General features: G+C 37.7%; 1 long non-coding RNA gene across 7 annotated transcripts in view; it reads right to left on the reverse strand.

The window, feature by feature from the left end:
* Positions 1-27676, reverse strand: part of LOC110359534 (uncharacterized) — a 255312-nt gene that overhangs the window by 161352 nt on the left and 66284 nt on the right. Inside the window, exon 1 of one of the 7 annotated variants that reach the window (XR_002414796.2) lies at positions 6694-6813. The exons of the other annotated variants lie outside the window; for them this stretch is intronic. This is a non-coding gene — a long non-coding RNA (uncharacterized LOC110359534). Of the gene's footprint in view, positions 1-6693; positions 6814-27676 lie in introns of those variants that run through there. 7 annotated transcript variants of the gene reach the window in all.

The raw sequence follows: 27676 nt of genomic DNA on the forward strand, positions 1-27676 counted from the left end.
AATTGTAAATGAATCATTGAGGCTGTAAACAAATCCCAATTCTAATATCAAGTCAAATGTTAAAAAATAAGAAATGCAGCTACAGATAATAAGTCCAGTCTTAGGCAGAAAATTATCAGGCCAATATTTATGTTAAATATGATATCTTGACACAGTGGCCATTAACTGCCAGATCTGATTTATATCCTTGATGTGCTCAAGGTTCCTATTGTGTAGTTCCAAACTCAGTCCTCAAGGATTAACAAATAAGCAGTACTGAGAAAGCAGAAAATTCATAGCCTTTGATAGATACAAGACTAAAAGATTGCAGTATAGAATTAAAAATACTTAACGAACAACCTCTAATGCCTGTCATCAAGACAAAGAAGGCATACACATACACATGGTAGGAAAAAGGAAATCAACAGTAATCTCAATCCAGATATCAGCAGTTCTGACATTTTCAGGGTGGCTGAAGAGACCCAGCAGACATCCTGGGTGGCATTATGTCATCGGATCTTATTATTAAAAGGGTCTCTATTTATATCCTTTACCTCTGCACACCTCATGGTGCTTAGAGAAAACAGTATATAACTGACTTGGTAATTAAGGAAAATGTCACAGATACAGTTCTTAGAAGAACTTAAAGTATCTGAGGTCACGAATCAAGAATCTGTGGCAACCAGCCAGACCTTAGCAGATCTGCACTAGGAATGGCTTTTAAGCACAGATTGGTCAAGCAAGCTAAAAAAACCATTAGCCCAAATAAAAATAAAAATCAATAAAAACCCAGTGGGATGTCCTGTACATCACGGACTACTATACTTGGTTTGCTCCTGGACAACAAAATGTTCACGAACATTCCTGTTATTGAGGTCATCACTTCCATGCAGTGACCATGTCATATACAACTGGGTAAATGAATAATGGCGAGTACTTGAGAGTACATAAATAATATCATCACAGATGCAACTGCTGCTTCTTCAATAAAAATGTTTTACATCAGTAAATGAGATTTTCCTTTCAGTTTTACCAATGGGAATTTGCAACTAAATTATGTGAAGAAGGATCTAAGCCAACTTCATTTCTATCTCCTTCGATTGTGTGACTGTTTTATAAGTGACTTGATTACTATAGTGTTCAGCACTTATTTCTAAATGGTTCTGATAGTTCAATATAGGAAGTTATAAACAAGTTATATTAAACACAGGTACAGAGAAATGAGCAGTCTCTTCACATTAACTGCTCTTGCTTTTGGGTGGGTGACAAAAGAGTCTATAATTTCTTCCAACCTTTCAGCTTAGCAAAAGAGAAGGACTCCTGTCAAAGGTCTGTGAGGTTCTTCCTCCCTCAATTAGGATTTCAGGCCTGAAAAACATTTTGGTCAGTTGTATTTCTCATGTGTTTGTTTTGCACGAACCACCCTGCCCAATATATGAAACACTGGACAGCATGATGAAAAATACTTGAAAACAGGGCTTCACAGCACTGGGATTTCTATCATGTTCTGATTATATAATGATTAAATTTACCATGTTATGTCTGGAAATAACCCTAAAGTGTTATAAATGTTCTATCATTTTTTTAAACCACAAACATTTGAGAAATGCAGAAGGCTATTAACTTCATTGCAGCCCCTTAAACTGCTGTGAAATGAGCTCTAAATGTGCTATAAAGTGATTTTGGCAATTTATAAACCTCCCCTGATTAGCCTTGAGCAAGTTATACATGTTACAGAAAATCATTGTTGCAGAACAAACAGTTATTCATTTTAGAGATGGTCGATCCTTTAGTGATTTGCATTGAAAACTAAATAATATAGGTTTGTTCCCTTGGTGTTCATGTCCAGCTAATTCCCATGGTCTCCAGTTTACTTGACAGTTTCAGAAAACAGGGTGTTGGGTTTTTTTACCTTTATTCTGCATGTCCATTCCCTGAGCTCTCCCGGCTGTCTCTGAGCAGCACCTTCTCCCTTATTTCCACAGGCGCTATTTTTTTTCCCAGAGGTACTTCAATGAAACTACTATCACATTTTAACATCTTATAACATCCACAAGAAAAACAACCACAGCTTCTTAAGGTACAATATCCCAAAATGTGATCAATACACTCAAGTTGTCCTATGCACTACAGAAGTGTTTTGAAGCAGCTCCTGGCAGAAAGAATGAAAGTTCAGAACACTGAAGTGTTCTTGTTGCAAGGAGCTTATGGAGAAAACATGGAGAAAGCACATAAAGACAATCTGCTTTTTCTTAGCAAACATATACATTGTGGCCAGAGTAGCATGCATCATTATTCTTCATTCTTTGTTGTTGAAACATATCTGAGAATGTAAAAGTATATTTTCCTGATAGTCTGGATATGAAAGGAATCATTTACAAAAACTCAAAGTCATTTCTCCAGCACCGTTTACAAAAGCTATTTATTAGAGGTCTGGCTGACTGCCCTGATCTACCGTCCCCAGTTCAAACCACTCTCTTCTATGGCAGTAGAAGCCACTGATCGATACAGAGAATCTGCTCTGAATACAAGCGAACATTCTCCCCATCAGTAAGTGATCCCCCCTCCCCTGAAGCACACCAAACGCAATCAATTCACAATGCCTACTTCATCTGCTTGTGTTATGCAAGTGCTGCAGTCTGATGCTTGAGAGGAGGCAGGACTTTACACAGCAACCTGTTACCTGGCATTTGCATCATTCCATCAAAAAGCCAGAATGTAAATATTTTACCTGGAATGACACCTTACATCGACTTCGGACTATGACTGCACAGGAGATAAATCACACAAGAATATAAACCACTCTGTATTGTTAAAGCACCAGACAACTGTAGAATTAAACTGTAGTGTATTTTATATCTATGCACAAATGCTGCATTATCCATAAGGCTAAAGGAGAAATGTCTGTGCATGACAATGCAGAAGTTCCTTTTACAGAAAAATCTGAATTGCTTTTATTTACAAGATTTTTTTTCAGGTATTCCGAACGTTTTCATTTTGTTAGGTTTTGGTGTTCGGTTTTGGTTGTTTGTGGGTTTTGATGCAGTAGTTGTTTGGTTGGATTTGTTTGTTTGGGGTTTTTTGTTCTGTTTTTGTCTAAATATAACCCCTGTTTGTACTTCAAAACCCCAGGCAGCAGTGGCAGCAGGGGTAAGACAGAAATATCGACCCCAACTAGAAGTGCCAGAAATATCTGGATTCTTTTGAAGTCCAAATCTTCCATTCTAAAAAGAGGTACGTACACCCTGGATAGGCTTGTGAACTTTTGGATACTCACACAAACTAAATCAACCCCTGAAGCTTTTGTGATATGTCTGTGGTAATTATGATGGGAATTGTTACAAGAATTTAAGAGAGTACGGTCCATAAATCTTATTAACCTCTTAATCAAAGATCAGTTTGAAAATGACATGCCACTGGATCCGTTACAGATTTTGTTATGACCTCTGCCTGGCACTGCCAACATTTGCATTTTCTGCTCAATTAATAGTGCTTGAAAGATCTGTTCACGAGATTCCCAAAGAATGAACATGCCTGAGAGTTTAAAATGTTGTGCTCTCCTAAAAATGAAAAGGGAATTTTGAATACTAACTTCTGTTTACATTCTGTTTCAATATGAAAAAAATATTAGAATTAAATGAATAATATGAGAGCCATGATTAGTATTTGCAAGTTACAACAGTAAACATAAAACATCCAGATGGAATGAAATTTGATATTTGAGGTCCACTAGAGTCACATGTAACTTCTGATACTAGGGGACGCATTGATTGTGAAGTAACGTAATTATGTTATACACTAAGAACAGAGCTTGCTGGGGGAGGCAATCTTTACCATTTATATTGAAGTGCCAAAGTAAAATTTTAAATATTAAGATAAATGATCAACAGATAAATGCTAATAGATACAATTCATTTCAGATTTTAACTTTTTCCAACAACATATGCTTGGATTTGAAGTGCTGTTTGACAGTATCGTTCACCTTTGGCCACTTCATCTGCTCTCCAACCATCTCTACAATATTACAGTATTTTTCAGAGAGCGCTACTATAGTGCTACCTCAAACAATGAAGCAACCTGAGCAGAGAAGTGCTATCTTCTGCTTCTTCACCACAATAAAAATAAAAAAAAACACTTAAGTTTTACATAAACAGTATTCAGTACAGAAATCTGAGTTCTGATTTACTAGATTTTCTGTCACAATTAAAAAGCCAGATCCATTATTTAATCTTCAGGAAAAAAACAGCGTGGTTTGCCCATTATATAAATTCTATGCTTTGCTGAACAATTTTTGAGGACAGAAAATGAAAGGAGAATTTAGATCAATATAAACAATGTGAAAGACAAACAGAAAAAAAGTGGAATGAAGTGGCTGACACTATTGAAAGACTAAAACTTGAAGTTTCAAATTAAAATTAATCCAGCTGATATTAAATGAAACAGATAAAAGCACCATGCCAGAAGACCAATGACCCGAGTAGCCAAAGAATAGTGGTGGGTTGAATGTTAGACTGCAAAACACAACAGCTCTGATTCAAAGATGATTAACACAATTTTCTGCTATTCATTAGTTGCTCATTGCTGGGAAGCAGTGAAGGAGGATTCTTCAGTAGGAAGGAGGAATGTCTGCAACACAATTATGAGCTGCTGGTATCACGCTGTAAGAAAGCAAGGCTAATGCAGCTAGAATGTGTCCAACAAAATGTTTGCAGTAGGGAAGTTGTTCATTACTGGCAAGAACAGAAAAACAGCATTTCAGAGCCTGCCCTCCACAGCAGCACCATGAAGATGGGGTATCACCTGAGGTGCTGCACTTAGCCTTCCTGCCTCTGGTTTCTCAACACATCCTCAGTTGTAAGCAAAGTCAGGCAGAGATATTCATTCTCTGTTTGCATGGTTCCTCACTCAAGACTTAAGTTTGTCTTGTTCTCAGCCTTTGCAGCTGTACACTAGTTCTCTGTACAAAACACAAAAGGCTTTAGAGTCCTTAATTATCAGCTTGAGGATTGTGGGCACTAAACTTCTGGATGAAATGCAATCTCTTAAACCATGTAACTCTGAAAAGTTACCATTTCATTAATCCCAGACATCCTGTTTGTATCATTTGACAAAGTGAAAAAGGCTCAGCAAATGGAACTAAAAGCACTTTCAGCCATCAAAAGCCGTTTCTCTCATGTCACCCATTTTCTGCCCAAGTGCACACTCAGTATTTAGTAATAGAATTATTAAAATATTTAAGCTAAAAGCAGCCCTATGTGCCTATGGTCCTATGAAGTCATGGAAAAAAGTGCTTAACCAACTTTATTTCAGTTTAACACAAAAAGTTGGAAAATTGTAAATGACAGAACAAATATTACGTGAGATCAGAGGATGTTTCCTATTTGTCAAACATCTGTGGGGTCAGAGTCGACACACTGTGCACCAATTGATGGTGCCTGTTCACAAACATAGTGTTATCTTGTGGTCTACTGACTAATAACATTCATTCCAGACTCACTGTTTTACACTTTACCCTACATTATTGCAAGCTGCAAAATTGGAACTTGTGCAAATAAAAAATTACTATGCCCCTGCAACATAAAAATGGCTGATTTTCTGATCTGCTCTTTCCTTTGGATCATGCTGGTTTGGACTGAAGTATACCACAGATAATGATCCAGTACAATCACTACAGCTATGCATTCCTTTATCTATTATTTCTCTTCTGATATTCAGTTCTATTTATCACTTCCTAAAGATAAGCATCCTAAGATTTCCCAGGGGTAGCTAGAAAAGGTACATTTAGATGTGATTGGACTGCAACTGAATAAATGGTGTTACATCACCACCCAAAAAAAATATCAGATATAACATTAATCCCTAAAAGTTACAAACCATAATGCTTTTTTGGTGGTGGTTGCGGTTTTGTCTGTTTTTCATCACATTAATAAGAATGTGGAACTTTTTTTTTTCTTTAGAAAGTTCCAAATTATTTTTCAGGCACTAATGTGATGGCTTTAACCACAAAAGTATAAGGGGTTTTGGGTTTTCTTTTTGTGGTATGAATTTTGCATTGAGTAGCTAAAAGTATGAGTGCACTAAAGTATGAGTGCAGAAAAGCAGTGGCCCATTACTAAAGGCAGACAAAAAGTAATACTCAATACTTGTACCCAAAGGCAGAAAAAGAAACTTGAGTCATTTTGTAAAAAAAGACAAAAACATCTTTCAGCAACAGCTGCAAGCCTTAGGACACTTGCTGTTCTTTATAGTTATTTACATTAGGTCAGTACTTTTACAGTTCATTTCAGAGGTCATGATACCAATAAAGACTATGCTAACAATACTGCACATCTTCATTAGTATTTCTAAGTGTTCCCAACACAGTCTCCCTTGACCAGTGCAATACACACACGCACACACAAAGAATATCTATTTTCAAACTGAAAATCCTTTTTATGTTCATATCATATTTAGATTCAACCAAACACTGCTATAGTCTGCCATGTGAATTCTGTTCCAGACTAATTTACTGCTACCTCTCACAAGGAGTTCCTCACATACTCTTCCAAGCTGTATTATAAAGATGTGAGCATCTACCTGTTAAAGAAGTCACTGTGAGGCTTAATGAACCGGTATTCCTAACAGTCTTGTGTTTGGCATATGAAAAATTAGCAAGTAAAATTTATAATCTCTTCTTAAAAATCAGCTACAAACAAAGCTGCTACTTCCTCAGACCTGAAGAGAGTGCCAGTGCCTCCACAGCTGGACAAGTGATGTCCACGGTTCTTGCAGACACCAACCAGACAGGTCTGGAATGAGCTGTCAGAGCCCTCACTTCAGTCCTGGCTTTTGTGACCTCACACTAATTGCAGAGTTCTCCTACGCCTCAGTTCCCTACTTGTATAACAGGAATAACAACATACTCATTAATATATATAGAGAAGAGAAACACCTAAACCTTGGTTGAAAATCCGTAACAATCAATAAAGGCAGGGAAAAATATTTTATGAGAGTTTTGTTATATGAGAAATTTTTACTTGTTCAAAAAAAAAAGCTTTTAAAAACCTCAACATGATCCAAAACTAATCATTAAAAATAAGCTTTGAGTTACTGTGGTCATTATTGCCTCAACAAGATGGATCAGAAGCCTCTCAGCAGTGTATCACTGTGAAAGTGAAAAGCAGGAGGTGCAGAAAAAGGCCCCATCCAGGACCGGCTGAGAAAGTGAAAGTGTTTGTTTTGTAGAAACACTTCCACTCATCAAGTCTACTCAAGCAACATGGGGCTTCAGTCAGGCCCAACGGGGCATATGGACAGTAATTAAATTACTCTCTTTGGCAATAAAAGACACCACTGAGCCTTTCCAGCCAATCTGAGCCTCTAATTATGCATGAAGGTTTTCCTAGTGCAGTTTGACATTCAGTGTCTTTCAAGTCAGCTAGGAATTAAAAATGACCATGCACAGCACAAGCTCACATTGAACACTCTTCTGTTTGGAGAGTCTTCTCTGTGGCTTTCCTCAGAAATCCCTTTAGCTGACAGTTTTTTGAAAGAAACAAAAGGTATGTTGAGTTATTTAAAAAAAAAAAAAAAAAAAAAAACCAACAAATACACAGAATTCAGGCTAAATTTGGTTGGTCTTCACATCTGTCTGAAACTCTGAAAGTTTATTGAAATTACTCTGAACTCACACATCTTTTAAAATCAAATTAATTCCTTAAATTCTATTCCTGTATTTGGTTTAATTTTGGCTGTCATTAAAATAGCCTCAGAATCCAGACAGATCTCCCAACTAGATTTCTTTCCACATCATCAATAAATTCTCTGACAAGTATACAGTATATACCATCACAGTCAATTTCAATGTAGTTAGCATGTTTAATTACTAACTCATTTGCCCTGCCTTCTAGCATCCACAACTCCTTAAACATTACTGCATGCTACTTAATATCCTGATTTATGTTCTATGGGAATACACAGACACCAACTCTTGTGGGTTTGTGAAGGATTGGAGATGAGCTGTGTTTCTCTCCAAACCTCTGCCTGCTATGGACAATTGGCTGTGATGGAAGTTCTAGAGGCACACAGCAGCTAGTTGTTGACTTTTACCTTTTCTTTACTGACAAAGGAAAGTCTGTGTGAATGAGGTCAGTTTGTTGACTAAACAAAATTGTTTCAGCTATAGGGGCAGGCCTTACGGGAATTGACTCAGATGGCTACAAGGTAAATCACACCAAATTGTAGTCTTTTCCAGCCCCATTCAAAGGAAACATGCAGAGTGGAAACCTTGGCCCATCGACAGCATGGGTCTCTACAAGTTACTCATCACTTATTATAATGCTTTCTGCTTGGCCATTTCCATACTCATCATGCTTATGTTTTAGCCTGATGTGTATTTGTTGTCAGCAGAGTGGCTGTTAATGCATAAACTGAAGCTGTGCTCTCCATTACTGGAATAGCAATGCTGTGAAAGAGAAGTGTCTCCATACAATTTACTCTCAAGTTATTCTCTGTCTTTTATACCTAGAAAAACCTAGGTCAAATGAAGTTGTGTTGAAAGAATACAGACAAAACACTGCTTTAGCCTAGTGGGGGAAAAAAAACCCAACAACCTACAACACCACACACTAATACTTGAGGACAACTGTCTTCAAACTACTATTAAGGAGATAAAACCAAGTGAAAAGGAATGAAAAAATTCCTCTGAGACCACATACCACGTGAACTGGCAATACAACACAACCTCCTTTTCATGCTGCAGTATTACTTGATAGATTAGACAAGGGGTGTCAAACTCATTTTCACTGGGGTGTAGGAGTAGTTACATTTATACAGTCCTAAAATGACATTTGCCCTGTTGAAGGCAACAGTGAGGCTCAGGTGGCATCCAGTGAAAATGAGTTTGACACCCCTGGATTAGACAGTCAAAACAGGATTTGATTCTGTGGAAAAAACACTGGAAAATAATTTCATTCATAACCTAAAGGGGTCTAACACGCTTTACCTCAGGCTTCCAGGACTAAACTTTTCCTCATGATATCACTAAAATTCATCGTAATTCACTAGTGCTACGAACCTCTTACAGAACTACAGATTTAGTTTCATAGCTGGATTGAAACTGGGAGAAGGCTGTTCAGTTTACAGAGTTGAAATTCAGGAACCTATGTAAACAAAATGCAAATTTTTCTTGACATTCATTATGAAGCATCTACTGATGAAGAAGCCTTAAAGCTAATTTGGTTGCCTCCTTAATTTGCTAAAAGAACTGGTTTAAGTAATTCAGACTCAGGACGCATATCCTGTATATGACCCAGACATCAGGAAAACTTAAAAGCCACCTAGCTCCTTTCTCCCCTGTCGACTCTACGATTTCTAATTAGAAGGAAAAGAAATAGCATTTTGCAAATATTGCTCATTAGACTGGGACCCTACTTGTTAATAAAAATTCTCATTCTCTTTCCATTTGAATCTTACCAGGGAACACTCGGCTCCCTCAAGTCAGAGGGGAAGGTTTCCAGCTAACACTACGGACTGTTTCCTTTGACAAATCAACAAAACAACTTTCATAGGCTGAGGAGAAGTGCTTGGAGTTCCATGGCACCATGGATCAGCACCATTTCAATCTACACCCTTCAGCAAACAAAGAGATGGTTGCTCTGTTACAGTATATGAATTACTCCTATCAGACATACAATTTTAAAGCCTATTTGACAGAAGCAATTGATATTTCTTGATAATTATTTTTTAATTTGAGGATAAAATATTACATTATGTGACAATCACATTTGTTATTTTGATTTTCTGAACAAAGTTTTGTATTACCTTTATCAAAGTATTTTTCCTTTTGTCTACAAAATTTAAGTTAAATCATTGTTTAGGCATTTGACATAAACAGACATTAGGAATTACAAAGCAAGTCATGTTCACTTAATACATATTCAAGCATGATGACTTGGATAGCACAAGCCTCTCCTGTAGCCTTTGGTACAGTTAACGTTACCTTTCACTCATACATGGAATGTTTGATCATGAACAAGCAGCTCAGAACCTTCAAATAAGCAAATGCCAGAGGAACAGGTTAGAGCAGCGGTTGCACAAGTCAAGATCCCAGTGGTTATTCAGCTGTGAGGAGCTTTACCTGCTCTTCTGAGAAAGTTTCTCCACATGGCTCTTCTTAAACAACAATAATCCAAAGGAAATTCTCATTTCTTGCTCTAGTTTGTTATGATTATTGAACATTTCAGAATTTCTCTTTTCTAGTGATAAATATATATTTATTGAGCGATATTATTTATTATCCCAAACATAACCTACCATATTAAACTGAGTTTCAGGTTCTCAGCTCTAGTGCTTGTTAAAAAGAGGGAAAGTATTTTTATGATCATAGTAAATAAACTCATGGAAAAATAACATGAAGCAACATCTATCATTAAAGCAAGATTACTACAGAAAAACTTCTGTGAAAAAATATTTTGCATTTCATCTAAATATATAGCTTCTGACAGAGTGGCAAAAAGTGCTTGATATTGCCCTCTGATACACTGAAGAAACGGCTCATGTAGTGTACTGGATTTCTCTGAGCAGCTTAACTTTAGTGATATATTTTTCCAGCAAGCCATTTTATTTCCATTTTACTAAATTACATACTGAGAAGGAATGAAAATTTTTAAACTTAAATGTCAGATAAAGGTTAATTAAATGCTATAGGACACACTATAAGGATCTGTAGACTATTTATTCTAGGAAAGAAAACTGAATTTCTTTATTGTGTGTTCACATTACGGGTAGTGAAGAATTTAAAATATTTTGTGTTTTATGTAGTGAAAAACAATAGACTTTCTAGATCTCTTCTGCCCTAAGAAGTGACATTAAACATGTTTCCAAACATGATTGAGAGTTAAAACAAGTTAAAATGTCAGTTCTGGACAGAAACCCGAGTCAAATCTTAGCGACCTGGAATGGCAGCACTTGAAAGGTTTACAGCAAGGTGAACTTTCACGAGGCAGCAATCAAAAATATAACTCATTTTGTGCTACACTGAACCCAAGGGTGTCATCCTACAAGTGAGACATTGAAAAAAGACCATCTAACAGTAAAAAAAATACAAGGCCTATAAAACTTGTCAGTAGTTTTAGTATTATTCTTCAGTACTGCCTGAGATAATCCGCAGCCTAGTGGACAAATTGCTCAGGGATACTGAAGAACTTTTCTCCTCTCGTTAGTCTTTAACCTGCACCCTAAGTGTATTCATGGACAATTTACAGCCATTTATGCCCTTGTAATTTTACCTTCTCCTGCACTGTGTTCAGAGTTCATTCCCTTTATACATCTATAGAGGTCAAGTCTTAAGATTTTCCTCTGGTCAGAAACATTATTCTGCCCCTCCTTAACACCAAAGTACTAAAAATTACATTCAGAAGCAGTCTGCACTGGAATAATTGATCATAAAATGATCATAACAATGAACATGCAAGCATACTATTTCATATCTAGTAGTCTGAAGTACTACAAAATTTTCAGGTCGAACATATTTTCTTTTAGTAAGCAGAAACATCTATCAAAATAGCCACTTGTCCTTTTCTAGCACTTAGAAACTATTACTTCTCACACCAATTTTTCCTTCAATTCAGAAGCATTAAATAGTGTTCATGACATTCAAGTAAATTTCCTTTGAATCCAGCAGGTGTAAGTTTTTAGTTCATCTCCCCAGAGAGAAGTCCCATTATGTGAGAGGAAGCAGAGACTGGTTCCAGTGCTCCTCTGGATACTCTGCCTGGACAAGAACCATGGAAACCAGGAGTGAACACTGCCCGGACATCAAGAAGGAAGTTGGGCTGATGGCTGCTCCTGCTCCTCAGATGGTCGGCATCACTTTACCTGTGATGGGCCCTGAACCATTCTTCTTGTGACAACAGTTACATCATTACATGGCCTCATGTCAAATGTGCATATCAATATACATACTACAAGTAGCTGAGTGTTTTGAATAAGATCACAATCATCTTGCTTGCAGATGCATAATGAAGGAAGAGACCTTTGAGAGAGAACTTTTAAAGCCATGCAAAAAAAAAAAAAAGGGGGGGGGGGACAATTTCTTAATTTCTCTAAGTTATTCAAGCAGAATTCCCATTAATTCCTTAGGCATTTCTAAGTTCAACCCAACTTGCATGTACTTTGGCTTAAGCCAACAGAAAATAATAAAAGCAAAGTGTTCAAAGAGAAAATAAGTCTAAACACATGTCATACAGCTCCTGAGCACCCTCAGTTTTAAAGCTCCCAAAACTTGGGTTCTTACAACCCGGCCTATCCCACCATAAGCCCATCTGCATAGCTGGAAGTTTTCTGCTACAGTATTTTCGTAATGCAGTGCTACACTACGCCTGACCTGCATTGCCTTCTATCAAGCAAGGGGAAAAATAAAACAAAAGTCTTTCTAACAAATCAGCTTTTCTAACCACTTCAGGGTTTTAATTTTTATGGCTGACTATATTAGCATGAAACTTCCTTTCCTCTCCAATGATTTGTTCCAGGTTTTTGTTATTTCTGTGGTGCATTCTCGGAGTTTCCTAACTCTGCATTTGGCAAGAGCTCTGGGGGCCCGATGGGGCCTGCAAACCCGGGCTCACAGAACAGCCTGACAAGAATTTATAACAAGCTGCTATCACCAGACCCCTTATACGCCTGAACACTTAGAGAGGTTGCTGGACACAGACTACATTAACATGTTCAGCTTTCTCACTCAAAAGAAAAGTGAAGAAAAAAAATGTTACAAGATCTAGAAGCAGAGCTGGGTATGTTAAAAAGAGTAATGTCTTATAAGCACCCTAGTGCTGCACAGATTATGTGTGGAAGGTTGTAGGGTGCAGGAAGAGGACAACACTTCTTTATATTTGACTCCCAGAATTAACTTCAAATACCATACAATTAAAAGAGCTGCACATGTGTCACACCAGAGTGAAGGGAGCCTTCCCTCTGACCAGTGAGACGTCTTCCACACCACCACAGTTTTCTCAAAGAGTCAAATCTTGGAGTTTTGTGAGCAAGTGTTAAACTAAGAACCTCTTACTTGTGGATGAAGCATACTGGAGTTGAACTATGTGGATAGTCCAACATTTGTATTTCTCACGGAAGAAAATAATGGAAACAGCTGAGTCTTACTCCACAAGCTGTCTGGGTAGTTCCTAACAGAGTCATGTGGGCATGTCTTGCAAGAATATTGACCTGTGAGAGGTCCCCAGAGACATGGTGGATTCCAGACGCACTGAGACAGATAAGGTGAACAGAAGACTTTAAATAGAATGAAATATTATAGAAGCAAGCAATCATCATAACCTATTTACTACCCAGACATCCAATTCTGATATAACAAATTCACCAGGTGATTATTTTAAAGGGGAAGTTTTCTTTATATTTTATTTTTAGATATGCCATCAAATAAAAAAAAAAAAAAAATCTCATTTTAAAATAAAATCAATAAGGCCCATATTACTTTGAGATTTCTATTCTTACAGAAAGTAAAACTTATTAAAAAGTACTAGATTTCCATATATGCATCCTAAGATCATAATTTCAAGAATGCCAGCAGTTTTTGCCCTTTTTTGTACCTGCTTGTTTTGACATTTAAATAAGAACTCAGTAAATGTCACATTTTTCATATTTAATATTAATACAATCAACATTTTTACTGATTTTGCATCTTAATTGCTCTCTTCGTAATTCTAATCTGTGAAAATTATCTAACTATCTAAATATACTATCAAAATAGTATAACTATTAAATAAATAGTATAACTAAATAGTATAACTATGCCCTAACTATCAAATATACAGGGCAAACATACCTAATGTAGAATTAAATCCGAACAAGCTGAATTCAATGAAACAATACCATGGATTAGTCCAAGAAGTATACATTAAGGACACCTTTCAAAACATTGGATTTTTGAGGTAGTTTTTGGGAGGTTTGTTTGCTGCTTTTTTTCTGCTCTTTAAGGGAACAGAGTCAGAATGTGCCCTCGAATAAATAGGACAATCTTTAAGGAAAACCCTGTGTTTCTTGATATTTTCCATTTCGGTAGAAATGTCATAAAGATGAGTGTGAAAACCTTTCTCTCCTTTCTCATATCTATTTAAGCACCTTTAAAAGTCAAAGGACCTCTCAGCAATGTATTAGCAAACCTTAAATTACTGTCTGAGGTGTTTACATGTCAATACTTGCCCATGCAGGAGGGAGACTGGATGAGCTTGGTGTGATTCAGATGGCAAATTCGAGTCAAACCCATTGAAAGTGTGACAGTTAAAAACACCAAAGAACCTGACCCAAGCTGTCGCTGTGCTTTAAATATACTAGACCAGATCTATTATTTTACAAATACATTAGTGAACATTTTACATATATGCTTATACATACCTGAAGATATATATACACACACAAAATGTGGTCTTAAATTCATTTGTCTAACTGAGAATTTGTAAAGTACCAGTATTCTACTGCTAAAAAGATCAGAAAAAAAAAATCTGATAGAATATTACTTCAACAAGAAACCTGTCTAATTCAGTGAGATCTTCCAGAAATCACAGCAGTTTAAATAAAGCTATGCTGTATAACTGTATTTGTCTTATCTAGCATTTTTACAGCTAAGCAGTAAGAAATGTTACAGACATAAATATCAAGCCCTGTAGACAGAAATGCCATTATATAATGAAAATACTAAAATGCTGCCATTTTCACATATCTGCCACTTCTCAAGAAAAGAAAGAATTCATTACTGATGTTCTCCATGGGATGCCAATGGTAATAACAGTGTATGTTTAGTATCTATCACCCATTTGCCATTGGAAAAGAAATGCTATACACTAAAGCTGAGGGAAGGCTTTACGTAAGAACAAATAACACAAGTGTGTATGAAAGCAAGCTCTTGCACATAAACAGAAACAAGTTTCTTGAAAGCATCCCAGTCCTGACAATGCAGTTTGAAAGATCATTTTCCTGTTTCACGAGGCTGTTCCCCACCTTCTGTACCTGCTATTGATATAACCTCAAAGCCTTAGGACAGCTTCTTCAACTCCACTACCTGTTATGTTTATGCTTCGAGATCTTCTGCAGAAAATGAGGTTGTTATTAGTTTCTGGAAGTTGTAAAGCTTTTTTTAATAAAGTGAATGGACATAAGCATTTGCTGTTCCCTCAACAGAAACACTTGATTCTTAAGAAGTGAAAACTCCTTCAGCCTTACACTAAACATTCTGACATATTCCAGGCTTTGTTGTGTCCCAGTTGCTTATGTTCTCACTAATTCTTATTTTCCTAGCCCACAACTCCAACTACATAGCAGCCATTCATAGCTGTCCCCTAACACACAAGCTACCTCACTTGAGTTGCACAGCCCTTCATGATTCACATTCATTCCAGTTATAATTATTCATTTATTGCTCAGCAATAAAAAATTCACTTCCCACCTGCCCTAACATCAGCACTTTAACCCACTACCTACATTAATCAACAAGTATTTCTATATTTTCTCCAAACCTTGCTCCCACTTGGGAGGAAGCACTCCAAAAGCTAGTTCATTGTTTTCTATTATATCTTACTTATAACCCCACTTCTGCTGCATTCTTATAAAAATCATTCAGCAGATGCTTCTTGCCTCACATTCTGGCTCAGTCTGTCACCATTTTCATACAAGTGAGTCTGCCACAGAGTACTATAGAAGAACCCTTACCAATTTTCAGTTAGATCATTTTAATATAGAAAATAGTGCTGCTGTGACTTCCATCAACCTCAACAGAAGAAAGAAGCAGGTTTGGTGCAGGGAAGATGTACCGTTTACTTGGTTTGTAAACTTTTAGGGACACGCAACAAATCTGCATTCTCTCTCATACAGGTGAATCCTGATGTTTGACTTAACATTATGATAATAAAACTAAGCAGTAATTATACACTAAATATTTGAACAGCACCATCTAGCTGTTCAAAAATTAGAGCAGAGACTGCAGATATAAAATAAACAGAAGTTCTCTATGGTTCTGAAGGTAAACATGTATTTCTGGTGGAGAAACATGCATCTGCATGGTTCTTTGATGGGGAGGGTGCAGCACATTATTTAAGAGAGCTGTTAGAAATCACAAGGAGATCAAAGTCTGCAGCCTTCCCTTGCATTGTCTGTAACCAGAACTGCCCAGAGTGTTTCCATCTTCCCCTATTTTCTCACAAAACATCACACTTCCAACTGTCTCCTGTAAAGCACCTTGTGACAGGACCTGTGATTACAGCATCCAGATCATCTTAGGAACCAACACAGAAACATGCATCTTCCTTAATATCAAAGCACACACCTTTTCATATCTTCTGGAAAACACCGCAGGGTATCAGTCCTCCCTTGTTAGTACCTAAGCAATCCTACCAGTTTCAGTTTCTGGCTAATATATAACTGTACATCTCTAGCCACTATCCTTATTATTAATATTTCCAATGTCTACCAACATATCCATCTCAAAATACCACACACTGAAAGACATATTACTAATGTTTGAAGCTACCAAATTTGGAGGCATGTTAACACAACAGAAAGCACTGCCTTCACCATTTACAAGGGTGACTGGATTTTTAGAAAAGATTACACAGAACTTATTTGTCATAGTATAATATGGACATATCCTGAAATAAATGACCTCAATAAACATACCTACAGCTAAGAAAATGAAGGATCCTGCAGAGTTTTGTGACTTTGCTCTTTTCAGCGCTGCAGTCATGAGACAGTATGAGTTTTGTCTCCTTTCCAGACAAAAAAAACAGTTGATAGTCAGAATGAGAATAAGATGAGCATTTCATTTATATGCTGCATTGAGCAGGCTTAGTCAAGGTGACATTTGGTTTCACTTGATTTTTTTTTTTTTCAAATGTATCACTTTTCCAAATGAGATTTACAAAAATAATTTCACAGTTACTGTGTCATAAGGATATGTCACAAATAATGCATTTCAAACACCTTTAACCATCTTGAAACAAAGAATATTGACTTGTCCACTTCAGGCTCTGCTTTACTTTTAATTATTTTAGATGACTATGTCTTAAGCTTGCCCGGTTAGGTATTCATTGCTGCGAATAGAAGTTTTCTTTTATAAGTAGCCTGTACTACTTATATGATAACAAAAGAAAAGAAATAGCTACTACTATCTCACTGTGACCTTGAAACCTGGTAAGTAGAATACATTTAAATAATTTAATCAATTCAGATGTTATGCATAGTTATTACATGTCTTGAGTTTTGAAAGCGCTGAAGTCATGCAAAAACTGACTAGATTTTTGGTAAGTAAATCCTGCCTACTTCCACATAATAGTCCATTGACTGATGTTGCACAGGCCTTTTCAATTACACCATATTATGCCAGAAATGTAAATATATGCACATAATATGCATACACATTATGTATCTAGTGCCATACTAATACACATGTTTCTATATTCAACAGCAAAGCCCTTATTTCAAAAGCCAAATTACTGAGTGATAGTACTACACTTGCCCTGCACTATTATTTTCAAACTTAAAGGACTTAAAAATCCTTGAGAAGAAACACCAGCTGAAGCTGTCATCAAGTTTATGCTCACCACAGAGAAAACAGCCACGTCTCCAAAGAAAAAAGATTGCCCATTTCTTTACCAAGAAAATATAAGAAAAGGGCATTTTTTCATTATGCAGCCTGTTGTACTATGTCATTCATAAGAGGCTTGTGACTGCTGTCCAGGCAAGTTTTAAATATCTCCCAGCATCTGAAAGTGAAATTGTTGGGTTAGTGTTTATTTGTTTATTTATTTATTTACTTATTATTGTTAGTTAGGTTTATTTGCTTGGTTGATTTGGTTTTTGTTTGGTTTTGTTTGTTTTTATGGTTTAGACTTGTATGAGATACCGGACTGAATGGCAAATAACAATGTAACAACAGGAATCATACAGGCGAAAACCATTTTAGGAATTTAAAAAGCTCCTGGTAGCATCTTGCTTGGCTTCGCTTTCCTTCCCCGTGGAGTGAAAAGCACCACTTCAGCTGTGCTGACAGAGAATAAATGATGGTTTTGATTGCCACTATCAGAACCTGTTGAAGGATGACATTTTCCAGTGCTTAGGAGAAGAATACAGAAGAGTTCAATGCAGTTATATCATGGCTGATCATTTATTAGAAGCTGGCAAAACTGTCTTCTCTATAAGTTTCAAGTACAGCAAAGAATATCCATTCAAAAGACCAAGAAACCACAGAATGGTAGCTCTGCAAAGCATATTTCTCCTACATAATTAATATTACAACTGAACTGTCACATCAGAGTAATAACTTCCTACAGGAAAGTCCTCTTCCTGCCGGAAAAGAGGGCGATGTGCTCAGTCAGTCCTGACAACAAGGGATGAATTCTTGAACAAGCTGCATTGTGAGCACTGTTTGTGCGCATATCTATATTGATGAGAGGTACAGATGATGTGAAGGGTACATAATATCACAAGGCACATGGGAATTTACGGCATTGAAAATAATTTATAGTTTCAAACACAAGCTAAACATCCTATTATCTGTCCCTGAAATCACACAAAATTGATCTATCCTTCAATCTGAAAGGGCGCTTCTCAACAGTGTGTGGGCACATTGCTTTTACACATCTATGTATCTTCTTAGCTCTTGGATCTCATCCTTATTTTGACAACATCATTTGTTCTTCTAGCTTAAGTACTTGCTTTTTTAAAAAATAAAAAAAAACACAAATAGTCATTCTCTTAAAAATGTTTTGTTATATCACGAATTAATCCAAATACTTTGTATAGATACTATTTCAAAATTGTACAATGTTTAATCAACAGTTCGTTGAAAGGTACAATATCAAATGTCACAAACTGAGAAATTCCAAGCAGCAGATATGACCCTACTGCTTTCTAGACAATTGCTCTTGTAACCTAAATAATTCCCCTTTCCTTGACTTGTTAGTTCAAGGAGAGAAGCATCGGTATAATAACTTCAGTTTTCAAAGACAGCCTCCCAAATTATCACTCACTGACTTCAGTATGTCCACTGAAAAAAGTTCAAAAGATAACAGCAACTATTAAAGAGTATGTAAACATCAACAGGACCCACACACAGCATTTTGTGAGCCAAATGTTCAATGCTTTGTCCCACACGGTCAACCAAGCAACGAGCAGGGTAATGTGACGGAGCCTGGGGGCCAGATCAGATTCAACAGCCCAAGCATTTTTGCATCGATCCAGTCGACTAAATTCACTACCGATCTATGCCAATTTTTATCTAACTTAGGATGAATCATTCTGCTTTGAACAGCTTACACTTACTCAGAGTATTACAACTGGCACATATAGGAACACCTCTGTGCCAATGGAAATGATTTGAGCATATTAATTAACACAAGATACAATCTTTTCCTCCAGAAATCAATTCTCAGTAAGGTGACATAACCTTATTGGCCTCAATACTAGTTTGTTTGGACTATAACCAATTTTTGCATGAGTAAAGCCTCCAAGAAATCTGAACAACAAGTCTTAGTTCACACAAAGCCAAAAAAAAACCTCAGGCCTGTTGTGCCCCCACTGGCACCACCGTATGATCAGCCTCTCCAAGAGTGGCTTTCCCTCAGAACTCTCAGCGCTGTTTTTATGCTTCCAGCCCCAGATCGCGGCTGTGGCCAGGCAATGAGCTTTGGAGCATAAGGCACATGTGCCTCATCCAAGTTCAGGCACTGCAAAACATTTCCTTTAATTTACTTGACCCTATCCAGCTGTTAATGTGGATGTGAATTTTTCCATTATATAGAACTTCATCTGAAATTTATCTAATTTACTGATATACAGTGATATTGTCCAAGGATAATTCAAGATAAATCTTCATTACTTCTTGCCGGCAGGCTGCATAAACATGTAATGCGCAATCTGCAGTAACCATTTTGGAGTAACCTTCCTTCTTCAGATTAACCAAAAACAAATCCATTCTAGCTTGAGCAAAAGTATACAGGTGATGCTACTATATTTTACCATTCACCTTGCAGCTATCTCAATAAAGAAAACCTAGTAAATAAACAAGGTCCTTGAAAAACACTGCTGTTTAAAAAATTTAACACCACAGTGATCTATCTTTTCTTCAACAAAAGAAACAAAATGAATCAAAACCAGCTGGTGCCTTTGGTCTTACTTTGAAAAAATTATCATTTTTCACCTCTATGGAATATTCCACAGGAAGGTAAATTGTCCTTCCACTCATTTACTTAGGCACTGAGCCAGTTCCAGGCAATCAAGGCACACAGCCTACAGAGATTGTGAATTTACAGAATAAACACCATCTCCCTTCACTCTATGTAAATACAGACTTATTGCTTCTATGTGTTGGCTGCAGGTTTTTAAGCTACTGTCAGTTTTAATTTATGAAAAGACAAACAAGCATGATCTCTGGGTTCAGTTGACTGTGTCGCTGACTGTCATTTACTCTAGAGGACAATTCTGCAGGCCTCACCTTTGCCATTCACAGCAAAAAATCCGTAGATAGAGAGTCCTGCAATGATGCTGGAAAATATTGTTCCTTTTTAACAATCATATAAACAAGGCAAATAGTACTTTAGGACACTGATTGATAGCAGTTCTCGTTTCAGGCTCAAACGAATGTTATGACCTCAGGTTCTAACAGATATTTAATGGTACCCCTGTGACCCACCACATGCACAGGAATATAACAGTTTCCAAATTCCGTTTCTTTATGGCAACTTTGGCCACTTCAGCACAGCTATGCCAAAGGGTACTAGAAGGAGCTTCACTATTTTATGCAAAAAGTAAAACTGAACTCACGAAGGGAAAACCTAACATAAGAACAAAACCCTTCAGCAAGCAAAACTGCTGTGTTTATGATTGCTGAAACAGGACTTCATTCTACTATCACTTAAGCACACAACTAATTGAATCAACTGCATAAGCCCTTTCAGTGGACTACTCATAAGTAAAATTGCTTACAATGGTAGGACTGAAACCTAAATTATAGTATGATTTTAAAATAAACAGTTTTTCACTTGCATATATTTTATATGGAGAGGTTTAATTGTGTCTTAATGCAGGAAAGTACTGATTATGCAGGCTTTTTTTTTAATATTTGTGTATTTATATAGGTGTTTGTGTACAAATTCTTCACAAACATTTTTTACACACCCATTCTCATCCTTGGCAGTTTTACAATAAACACAAGTTTTGCATCAGTATGGATTATTCTTCTTACCTCTATTTGTTCTGGCCATGCCTTTTAAAACATGGACATATGATTTTATTATCCTGAATAACTGGCTCTTCTGCTTGTCTTTAACTCTTAATTTCTGATCTACCCAGAATCAAGCAAGGAGCAAAACAAAGATTTGTAGCTGCAGCAGGCTAAAGACCTCAGCTGGGCATCCAGAACACTGCCGTACCTTGAAAAGATGACAATGAATTCCTTCGCCACAGCTGCTACCTTCCTTTTGGGGAAAATCTCGAAGCAGCAATATCACCAGCAAAGCTCAAGGTCAAAGAGACGAAGTAGAAGTCTTCTTGTGGTAATTTACAGACATCTTCTAGCCCATACCCCTAAAATATTGTAAAGGGACATATGTCTGCTTTGAGTAGCTGATGCTATGTCCACTAAGAATGAAAACACTGAAATTATTATTTCAGGTTCTGCTTTGATTCTCAAAACTCAGGCTAAACAACAGTTAGTCTCCTAAGGAACAGGTTATTTCCATATGTATGTATGAGATGCTGTTTCCCTGAGATGTAGAAAAGCAGATAATGAATTTTCCTCTGTGTACCTGAGAATCAAAGCGTAGCTGGTAGAACAGAACAAGCATGTCTTAGATTCCATGCAACTTAAACTCCTTGTAAATACAATATAAGGAAAACAAGTGACAAAACTTGGTAAGACAAACACCCGTGCGATCTCCCGAACAAGCAATAAACAAATAATAAACTGGGCTTTCACTCAGAAAACAATTGGATTTCTCAACAATAGGGGGTTTAACTGGAGGAAACATTTCATTTCCAAAACAAAGGAAGGAATTCATGGTCAACGGCTAAGCAAGACCTTCACAGCTGAGTCAGAAATGGCTTCATTATCTGCATTTTTCATCTTGTTAGACTAGTATTTCACATAATTAAGCTCTGCACCTGCAACAACCTTACAATCGCTGCAATGATTAGTCCAGCTGTATTTATATTTTTTGTAAAGTTGATTTTACTTCTGATTTCTTCTTTAAATTCCATCCTTGACCGTAAAATTACTTTGCAGAATATGACTGGATTTGAGATTTGCTGTTAAAATTAAACTACTAACAAATCACATTCAAAGACAGTTGAATTAAGAAAAGAGACAGGCGAAGAACTGGCCTTGGAAATCCTCATCTTGTAAGGATGAGGATTCTTGCCAAGGATGAAGAAACTGGCAAATCTGTGAAGAAAGATGGGGTGTAGGAGAAAGAAAAAAAGCAGAGCCTGGGAAATCATTCAGTCATAATAACAAAAAGGCCTTTGAAAACCTTTACCTTTGACATTTCCTTATATAAAAACAATAAATGAAATTACAAAGTCTACATCAGGAACAATTTTCATGAGTTTATAAAGTGTCCAGCAGAAAGAAATTCATGCTAGAACTCACAGCAAATATACTAGTATACATGACTAATAATTTGAAACTATGCAGCTGTGGTCTTTTCTAAGGTACTCAACTGTCACAAAGAAGAATATTTTTCTAATAGCAACCACTTGCTACCTCCTCCGTGACAGACAGAAGTCTCTCAATGAACTAATTGCCTGTGGGTTCACTTGTCTCCTATCTGCCTCCTCATCTGTTTCTGGTAATTCTCCTGTTTTCCTCCTTGATGAAAAAAGCAAGTCTTTGGCCTAAAAACTCCACAATATTTTTGCATATTTGAACTGAAAACACATACGATCAAATCCTTCAGTACAAAATTCTTCATCCTCATAAGTCAACAGGATGAGCAACAAGGATATGGAGCAGGTCCTTGCCTTCAGCTTTATATTTGGCTTAAATTAGTCATCACTGGTAATCTTTGTAAGCAAATGAACATTACAATCATTTTCAACTGGCTAACATAGTTCAGGGAGAAATAGTAAATGTGAAAAACTGGAAGGGCTAACTGATCTCTTCGAATGCCCCTAAAAGCAAATACTGATGCCAAAATTTAGGAAAATAAGGAGGGAAAAAAAAACAAACCAAAGCAAAACAGAGGCTTTTTCAGCATCAGACGTGCACTCAGCCTCTTTTTCCATTTTATTCCCTGGTCTTCTTTTGCCTTTTCAACACATCTCTCCTGTAATTTGTCTCAGAATTACTTGCTACAATTGTTGGTGATATTACAAATGAAAAATAGCACAATAAGTAAAATCTAGCACATCACACTTCTTCTCCCCTGCTGAGTAGAAGACACACAAACTCAACATAAAGACAAGCTGATTTCAGACTAAGAAAAAAAACCCAGCATAATACCCAATTCTTTATCCCTCTAAAGCAGAATCACAACACGAAAGCAATAAATCTGGGAATCAAATTTGTTATTAAAAAAACTTTAATTCTAGTGCTGACTATAGAAGACATAGATCAGAAACTTTTTATTTCAAGCAAACTGAGTAAATCAGCACCAGCCCCTGGACAGAAAAAATAAACCTGTCCAGCTACTAGTGTATTGGCAATTCCAGTTAACATGTATATCATTATTATTAAAAAAAAAAAAGTCATATATTCAAGATTGACATTTTACCATCATTTAGAGAAGTCACCTGTAGCACAAGAGGTTGTGATAAGCACAGCAACATTGTTTTGTCATCAGAGTTTACAGATCCCACTCAGCAGAGGGCTACCAGACCACAGGGTCAGAGCTCTCCTCTGCTACAGATTTCCTGATGCCTCAACGAGAAACAGGCTGAAGCATCTGGGCAACTTTCTTAAGTGTCTTTGGGGATCCACAAAATCCTCATGGAACTACTTAGATGGCTCAAGCTGCTTCGCTTTATCTGGAGTCATTTACATGCCAGAGGGCTGCTTCCAAATACAGTTGTGACCCCGCCACCTGGACCCTTCTGCAGTGGGCAAGACATCAACTACTGCATATTTCTCTGTTCATAAAACCTCTCCATCTTCTCTCAGTCTCTTCATTTCCTGGGTCAATATAAATCAGAGCTAATAGTCTTTTAACATATAGAGCAGCTGTAAGGCCAGACAGGCTCTGGGGGAGGGTACGTCCTTACTGTAATTGCACAATACAAGTAGCAAGAAAAAAGAAAGAAAAATATTTACAAGTCAAGCCTAAACCACATTTCACTCAAACACACTGATCTATCACAGTTTTCCCATTCATTCTCATGCAAAATGTTAGTGGTGGGGATAGATTTTCCTGGAAAGCCAAGTTAGAGAGCTTTTAAAGCCAAGCCAATTACGCAGCATATACCTCAACTGCCGCCCTCTGGAAGATCTTCAAAGACAAAACGGGGTTTTTAAAGTCTTACTCAAACAGCTGGCTCTCCCATTGCTCCCCCAACAGTTTTGATTTTGTTATTTCAGAAAAAGTACAAAATGTGTCCCTATCCAACCACATTCCTGGGGCATGAGACAGCATTTAAACACTTTGAAAAGGTATTATACATGAGAAATTCCACACAAAATATACACCTTAATGCAAATGCTGCATTTCTGAAGTTACAGCTTTTGATGCAGTTATGCATAAAGTGAAGGTTATCCCAAGTCCTCCCCTGTAATTAAGTGGTAAATAATATACAAATTTGTTCAGGAATACCACGACACTGCTGCAGGCAAAGGCACTAAAAAAAACAAAGATCCATGAAGACTTTTTTTTTAACATAATTATTCTAAATCCAAAATTAAACATTGATCAAGCAAGATACTTTAATATTGCCTCTTCTCAAACAACACATCTGGATTTCAGACAAGTAGCATTAGCTGAGTGCTCTTCAGAGACCTGCACTTCCTACTTCACTCTAAATAACTCACAGTCTTGTTCAAAGTTGCTGAAACAAGGAACAAACCTTCAAGTTTCTGCCCGGGGGGTTTTCAATCAAGATTTGCTTGAGGAGATTCACCCCGTTCTGTTCATTCCACGTACAAGGCAAAGCCTCTCCAAGGAATCTCAGTAACAACATAACCCCCATTAACTACACTGACAATGCCAGCGGGTACTGAAATTCACTCAGTAGTCCTCTGCTCTTAGTAGCTACAGTCTGCTTAAGCCAATGTGTAATTTAAAATGCTACTTAGGTGAGTGTACAGTTTTCACCGTTTATGTATTTCAGTCCCTCGGTCCTTATGATTGCTATCCTCAGCACACTCTTTTGTGCGCTAAGTTTCCCACCTTTTAGAAGACAAGGGAGACTAAATGCTTTCCTAGGATCACACACAAAACTTTCTATCAGAAACCTTGCCTGACAGCAGATCCTGACCTGTACCTCAGCCAGTCTGTGGGCCGAGCAGGGGAAGAGTCTTGGCCAGCAATGATGCTGTTGCCCTGGGTTGGCATCTGCACCATGGGCACCATGGCCATGTGCATTATGAACAGCACTTCTGATCTCATCCAGGCTCCTGTGAGACCTGTAGTGCAGGGACATTGCCCTGTGTATTGTTTTTTCTCCACATACACAGATTCAAGATAATGAAACGGCTGTTTGGTCCATCTCACCAGGAAGGCGTGTTCACGGTGTGATGCCACATGCACAATATACAGTGTTTAGAGAAAGAAGACTTGAGCTGGAATAAAAATACCATCCTGTGCAGAGGAAACTTTGCAAGTCAATGTTTTTGCCTGTCCTGCTGGATGTGCTTCACTTGCCTCAAGGGCAACCCAGCCCTGAAGTACCGTTCTAGGGGTGGGGGAAAACACTGAAGAAGGAAAAGCAAGCAAGTCAGACTGATGGCAGAGATTTCCATGCAGGCCCACATACTATATGCGTCTCATTTAGGTGACCAAAATTCTACATCAGAGGACAGTCTATAGCCTTGCTCTTTCCACGTGCTCTGAGCGCTCAGACTCTGCAGACAGGTATTTTGCACCACAGGGACTCCTGGCCCAACTGGCAGGAGAGCAGCTAAGAGAGCAGGACAAGAGATGTCAGACTGTGCAGCTGCTTGAAGCCATGTCAGAATAAAATATTTCCCAGCTGCTAAACACCTACACACCTACAGCAGTTCCAAAGGCTTGGGAGGGGGAAGACACTTGTTTCGATGGATCATTAAACACAAGAAAACTTTCAAAAATAACAATCCAGATGTTTCATATAAAAGTTACTCGCAGAAAAGAAAAAAAGGTTTTGGGGATTTAGTTTGGCAGTTTTGGTGGTTTGATTTTTTTTTGGTGTTGTTTTTTGGTGTTGTTTTACACACAATCCTGTGAGGCTTTCTGGAATAATATTTATGTCTTGCGTCCACAGACAACAATATAAATTAAAGCCTACCTAACACAGAATGGTTTATAAATGTTATCAATAACTGCATAATCTCGTTTTCTGGTTCATTTGTTAAATTATTACATTACTACTCCTCCTGAGATATTTCCAGTATTTAAAGAAACTTAGGTTTAAAAGAAATAAAGCAATATTTGTTCTCGGTTTCCTAATGGACAAGAAATAACTGAACAGTCAGAGAAACCTACATTATCTTAACAGTGGATTTTTCACTTCCCAAACAGACACCCTGCAGCCTGGATCTGTATTGAACCGACACCTTGTCAGCAGCACATTTGTGTGTGATACACACGCACACAGCACTGTGACATAGTGGTCTTCCAGTGAGCAGAGCAGGGAGGTCAGATCTGGAAGCAAACAGGCTGAGTTTGCCCTACAAAACACTTCCCTGGCTTCTTCTCTTTCCCCCGGCCAAGAGCCAAGAAGGGGCAGCTGAAGCAGCCAGCTCCAGCAGCAGCTTGCTGCTCCTGCTCCAGAAGGCTTTCCTCTGCTCGGTGTGCCCCAGCAGACACTCCTGCTGCCAGAGCCAGCGAGACTGGCTGAGCAGAAGAGTTACTTTTACAGCACAGCCCCAAGATAGTTGTATTGGCACAACTAAGAGTTAGCAGACTGCAGCATGGGAATGAGGACAAGCGGTCTAGACACGGAAACTATTTCTTCAGTGAGAATTGTACCCAAGCTACATTTCCTCACGTAGCACTCACAAGCTGCAATAATATTGTCTGTTTAAGGTCTGTGCCGAATTTGAAAGGGACAGACCTGTCATCTGCCAGTCCTTGGCCAGTCTGCCTGCCCTACCTTGCGCCAGCCCTCACATACATGATGCCAAGGAGCTTAAGCAGCCAAAATAAATCAAGCCAAAACACAGAAGAAAAAACCTACTCATATTAAAAATCTCACCCTCTGTCCCACAGCCTCTTGTTTCAACCAGTAGGATGGATAGGAGCAAACATAAAGGTTATGGCAGAGTTATCTTCAACAATTTATCGGTACTGCCCTCCATCCTCACAGCCTGCCTTCCTTTTCATGCTTTCAACACAGCAGTAGGTGAGAGAGGAAGGTGAGTCTTTTTGCTCCCCTCCATGACAGAATACTTGGTGAGACAAATCTTGGCCTTTAAACTCGAAATATTCAACACAAAACACCAGCTCAGTCAGGCAGCATTTTGTCCCAACTCCATTCAACAGGCATCCCTGCCCAGCCCTCTCCATTGTGTGCTCACAGAACTGAAGCA

Source organism: Columba livia, chromosome 14, assembly GCF_036013475.1.
Source record: "Columba livia isolate bColLiv1 breed racing homer chromosome 14, bColLiv1.pat.W.v2, whole genome shotgun sequence".
In the NCBI taxonomy this organism is placed as follows: Eukaryota; Metazoa; Chordata; class Aves; order Columbiformes; family Columbidae; genus Columba; species Columba livia.